General features: G+C 40.7%; 1 protein-coding gene across 1 annotated transcript in view; it reads left to right on the top strand.

The window, feature by feature from the left end:
- The window catches only part of KPNA1 (karyopherin subunit alpha 1), a 50,675-nt gene that overhangs the window by 254 nt on the left and 44,421 nt on the right, over window positions 1-6,000 (top strand). The window lies entirely within an intron of this gene.

Raw genomic sequence — 6,000 nt, 5'->3', positions numbered from 1 at the left:
CGGGGCCGGCGCGGCGGGAGCGGCGCGCGCGTGGGCCGGGACCGGCACCGGGACCTCGCGCGGGAAAATGGGGAGAGGCTCCTCGTGGCTGCAGGGACTCTCTCGGCTTGTGCCGGTGGCGGGGCCGCGCGCCGGCTCTGGAAGTCGTCGTGGTTGGCTGCGCGGAGTCGGGCAAGCCCGCGCCGCGGGAAGGGGGTGGCGCCCGGTGCTGCTGCCGCTGCTCCCACGGCGGGACCGGCTGCGAGCGGAGGCACGGCATCGGCTGGACGAGAGGGCATCGTCGTAAGCTGAGCCAGGGAAGGTGTAGCTTGGACATCAGGAGGAATCTCTTCACGAGAAGCGTTGGAATGGGCTGCCCCAGGAGATGGTGGAGTCACCGTGCCTGGAGGGGTTTGAGGACAGACTGGACATGGCACTCAGTGCCCTGGGCTGTTTGGCGTGGTGGTGTTGGGTCGCAGTTGGGTTGATCTGAGAGGTCTTTTCCAACCTGATTGATTCCGTGGAGGGGAAGGGAAACTTTCTCTCCCGGATCTTCCAAGTTTTTGGTTTTTTTGAATTTTTTCCCTTGTGGTGTTAGTTGTTCTTAAAAAAGCTCTGCCGTCTCCCTGCAAATGTCACCCGTAGCTCGCATTATCTCACTTAGGATGTTATTTCTCTGACTGCCTGTGTACGATGGAAGGTTAGTGCTGGGTGGCCGTTTCCAGTTGTCCTGTTCCGGACACTTTATATGCAGCAGAAACTTGTCCCATTCATCGCCTGTAAATCTGTGCTGCCCGTAGCGCGGTGCCTGTAACAATGATTTTCAGCTTTGCCTCTTGAGGGCGTTTCATGAAAATGAAACTCCGGGCTGAAAGGATACGTCATGAGCTGTGAAAATACCGGGCTGCTGTTTCTGCACAATTCCCAAATGGTGCTGAATGGTGGTGTTTAATGGTCCCTTTATCCTTTTTCAAGCTGGTGTTCCTCTGGGTTTTTTTGTTTGCTGGCGTTTTTTCTGCTCTGACTGCTTGATGTTAATGACAGCCGTAGCAAAGTTGGGATATGTCAGTGAGCTCTCAGGAAATGGGATTGCAACTTTATCCTCAGAAGCTCTTTATTTTAAAGCTATTTTGTATATACCTCTGGCAGTTAGTAGTTAGAGTAGAATTTCCTCCAGCTGTTAATGAAGTGCTGTGTAAATTAATAGGCTGTATCAAGCTGGTCTTTTGTGTATTTGGCCTTGTTTTTATTGTAACTTCATTAGTGTTCTCCTTTCAGTGTTACCACCTGCATTGCCATGTGAACTAGCTCATTCAAAACGAGTTTTGAAGTTTCTACTTGAACTGTGCTTGCACCTTTTAATTACCCTTTAGACATACCCATCGGCACAGGGGAAATGAATCGTAGCTTGAGGCACGGTAACTTCAGATGACACACGAGGTAGGGATTTTTCTCAGCATGGATTTTCTTGTCACAGTCTCTCAGAGAGATTCAGTGATGCTTCCCTTCTGAGAGATGTGACTGTTTTGGGGCTTGGCATCCCCCCACTGACCCCCAACTTCAGAGCAGAGTCTTTGTTACATCCCATCTCTCACTGACTCTGTACCACGGTGTTCACCTCTTGCTGTCAGTGTGCCATGTGCTGATTTTTTCCAATGCTGTGTTCTCTGTGTTGGTGACTTCAGAGCTGGCATGCTCATGTGGTCCTGTATATTCAGCTGAGTGCTGGCTCCTGGGGAAATCCCAGTTTAGTCCATTTGGAAATGGAAAGGCAGCAACAGCCCATGGGCAGCAGCACTGGCCCAAGTCACCACAAGAACTAAAGTCCTTCAGTCACTTGTAGCAGTTTCTGAAAGGTTCTTTATAGAAACTTCTAAGTGTAAATGTTTATTTAAGCAGGTTATTTGACAGCCTTATTTCAGCTTTGGTGTTTCTATACTGTGCTCTTTACTTTCTTTTTTTTTTATTTCTTCCCCTTCTGTTGAATAAGCTCATGTTAATAGAATGATACATTTTCTTAATGGTCCTGTTTCTGCAGGCTTGCTTTAAAATCTTTCTGTTTGTCTCTCAAAAGGGTTGTGAATTTTTTCTTCTGAAGTGTTTCACAAGTTCTTGAGGGGGCTCAATTTCTATCTTTAAGAGCACAAAAGTGTACCTTTAAAGGCAACTAAAAAAGTTCTTAAGTTGAAAAATGTAACTTTTGTGGCAAGAGGTGAATGGCTGTAAGCCAGTGCCTCCCTGAAAAACTGAAATCGAGTTTTTCCAAAATAGCATATAGCACATAAAAACCCCGAGTGATGTGATTTAGGGCTAGGGGCTTTAATGTTAATTTGCAACATCAGAGAAATAGAAGAGCAGCAGCAAATAGCTTAATTTATTGTATTTGTTTAAATACTTCTGAAGGCCAAAGGAAATAGTGAACGAGCCTAGTAGGCTGTGAGCAAGTAAAGAAAAAAAAAGATATTAAAGGAATTACACACTTGATGAAATATTCTAAGTGGCTGAAATATCTGCACAGGAGGTTCTGGAATGATGTAATGGACAAACAAGTTAGAAAGAGCAGACCACCTCTTTTTCAGAGAACAAGTGGAAGCTGAACTGATAGAAAAAATTATTCAGCTTCATACTAAGGAGCGAAAGCATAATAGATGTACTTGTTTATAATAATACTAATGAAGAAATGCTGATGTAAATTACAGAGAATGGAGGCAGCATTATGAAAGCAAGTCAGTTTTTTTCTGCTCTGAATAAAAAGACCCTTGTCACAGTTTTTAGTCTGTTAAGCAAGTAAGTGGATTAAACTGCTCGATGTTATTTCTAAGAATAAATGTGGAGTTTTCAAGATACAAAATGCTAGCAGTAGAATGCAAGGCCTGTAGAAGTATCAGTGCTTTTAAGTTATTGTTGACAAGGTAAAGGGACTCTGGAAAAACAGAAGAGGTAATTTTAAGCTAAACACTCTAAAAACTTCTACTGAATATAAAATCTGTAGACCAGTAGGACTGGAAATGATATTATGCCACCTCCTGAATGTCTTAAATTGCATTAAACACTGTGCAGAGTTAATAATTCATTTTGAGGATAAAAAGTAGAGGTAGTCTAAGAAGGTGACAGTAAATTTTCTTTCACCAGAATTGATTTATAAGGGATGTTAGTAGCAGGAAGGTATGAAAAAGTCTTAGAAAGTTGTGGTAGACTGCACATCACAGGGTCGCTTCTGCTGGTCTGTTCATGTTAGACAGGAATAAATGGAGTTCCGTGACAGAAGAAATTTGGTTTGGAATAATGTGAACTCTTTATTGAAACAAAATTATTGCTTAGTGTCATCCAGAGGCAGAGGCTGAAGCTCATTGGAACTGAAAGACAACTGTTCCTGGATGTGTGTGGAGAGTTACGGACTCTGAGCTTTCAGAGTGGGACATGAGATTGAAGATTTAGCCAGTCACCTGCTGCTGACAGCTTCCTTGTGAGCCAGAGTATTTATTTTCTCTGTTTTTGTGCTTTTTTTTGGTAGTTCAGAGTGCTTGTCAGGCTCAGCAGGAGGATTCATGTGTTTTGTGAGATGCCAACTGGTTTGATACACACAGATCTTTATTTTATTTTGTATAAAGTTGAGATTATATGTAAGTGATGTGCTGCTTCTAAAACCATAAAATAAATACCCTGTGGCTAAACATCCTGAACATATCTTAAAACAGGGCTTTGTAAGCCTGTCAAATTTAGTGCTAAGGTAACACTTGAAAGGAAATTCACCTGTTGAATTATGAAAATGGGCAAACAAGCCACCTATTAGTGGATCACAAACTATAAGTATCTATAAATAAAGTGCTGTAATGATATTGTGATTAACATTAGGTTGTTGTGGTTTTTGTCTGAAAAGCAGACAAAAGGGTCAGGCTGCCTCTTAAAAGACACAGGGATTCTTTGTAGAGCTTCCACATGATTTTTTCTTCAACTGCCTATGTGTTCTTATTCTACCTTTTTTTTGGTATTGATAAGTTACCAGAAAAGAGAAAGAGGTGTCTCTGTGAATGTGCTGTTAGTTGGATTCAGGAGCTTTTGGTAGGAGGGTATTGGGTGCAAATGGGGTGAGGGAGGCAGAATGAAGCTTGGAAGTGCTTGTGGGTTTTGGCTCCCTGTGGCTGACACCTCAGTGCTTTGTGACTCTTTCATTGCTGATGTCCAAAGCTAGGATGAAATCAGAAGAATTTTGATTTACTGTTATTTTGTTGGTTTGCACACATATCTTCCATAGTGCTGAGTCACAGCAAATGATACAATTGTGGCAGGCAGATTTGTCATCATGGGAAGCATGAGGTAGCTTTGCTTTCAGTGCCTTCTGATATTTCCAACCCTAAACAAAAGCTGCTTGAAACTACAAAGTCAACTTAATTAATAATTTAGTTTATTTTTAACCTAATTTGTTTTAAACTGTCAGAGATTTCGTTTTGTTGTGTGAAATTCTGAAAGGTGCACTCTTGTTCACTCATAAATAATGTTTAAGGCAAGTTAGGATTTTGGAAATGTTAGAGTGATCTTCTTTTCTGACAGATGACTGTCAAATGTGGTTTTTCAAGCAGTCCCTCTTTTAGATGTGACCTTACAGAAAATACATGGTTGGCCAGTCCATTTTGTGAATGCTGGGAGGATGTGCTGTAATCTTGATCAAAATACAAATGTATCTCCTCTTCAAAAGAAAAACAGATTACCTTTTCATTTGGCGCACAGGAATAATCACTTCTGTTGTTTCATGTGGACAGGCACATTTATATGAGGTTATTCTTTTTTTAATGTCAGTATAAGCCTGTGGCTGAATAGTTTAATTCCCCATCACTTACTGCTTTGTGTTGTGACTTGTGGGACCTTTTGGTTCCAGGTTGATTGTGGACTGTGGGGTTATAGAAATGAAGGTGAGGGTTTTTTAATTTAAACAGATTTATTGCACTGCTGCGTCTTTGAACGCAGCGAAGGAATTTTGTGTTTTCAGCTCAAGTCAGAAAGTCTCAGTTAACAAACTTGAAGATGTTTTAATTTTAAATTGACCTGACTTTGACAGTCGTTTTTTTTATCTTCTCACTGAAGTTAAAAGCTTTCTGGAACGTTGAAAACTGTATCTGCTGCCTTGTTAAGTCAAAATGGACCTTTTAAAAATGGAACACAATATCTTGTAAATATCTTCATAGTAGTAAATGTATAGTGAAGTGCTAGAGACACTGTATATAATCTTTTGTTGCAGGTGTTGCTTTGCTAAAACTGCTAAAACTATTTTCCAGTAAACCTTGTAAATGCATTACTTTTTAATCTGTTCAGCAGTGTTTCTTCAAAAGAGAGCAAAAAAAAACCACACCCACACAGTCCTCAAACTTTTAAAAATTAAGTGTCCAGCTCTGTGGCTGTCAGTGGGTTTAACTAGCAATACAGGCTGATGTGCCAGATCAGTTTCTGAGGTAGTGCCAAGTGTCGTAATTCTGTTTCTGTTAATGATTGGTTTCTTTATGCAACCAGAAATATATTTCCTTAATTTTTTTCCCTATTGATTTTTTTTTCTTAGTGTAAAGAAGTTCAGCAGCCTGGCAAGCTGATGTTGGCCTCGTTTTAAGTACATCTCTTAAAAAATAGGTACTTTTTTGTAAGGACAGAAGATCTTTCTGAATGTTACCTGGAGATATAATCAATATACCCTTTAAGATCAGTAATTTTGCAGAAATATCTTTGATGTGGTAGTTGTTTGTCTTTACTTCAGCCAACTTTTCATCCCTTTTTTTTTGTTTGTGGGTGAGAAAGTCAGGATGAGGTGTTGAAATGTGACAACCTGACATCCCTGCAGATTTGACAGAGGTGTCTCAACGTTGTTCAGATAGCACACAATGTATTACTCCCCCCCTTTTTTTTTTGCCTTTGAGCAATATTAAAGTTTGTAATTTGTAATATCACATTCCATGTTGTGCAATGTTGTTTGTCTTTTAGGTCTTGTATTAATTGTTTTAAGGTTATTCTTGTTTTTAAGCAAGAAACAGTCCA

The sequence above is a fragment of the Passer montanus genome, unplaced genomic scaffold (assembly GCF_014805655.1).
Source record: "Passer montanus isolate IOZ18808 unplaced genomic scaffold, ASM1480565v1 scaffold39, whole genome shotgun sequence".
NCBI lineage: Eukaryota > Metazoa > Chordata > Aves > Passeriformes > Passeridae > Passer > Passer montanus.
Note: the sequence above shows the minus strand (reverse complement) of the source record. Positions and strands in the feature narration are given on the sequence as shown.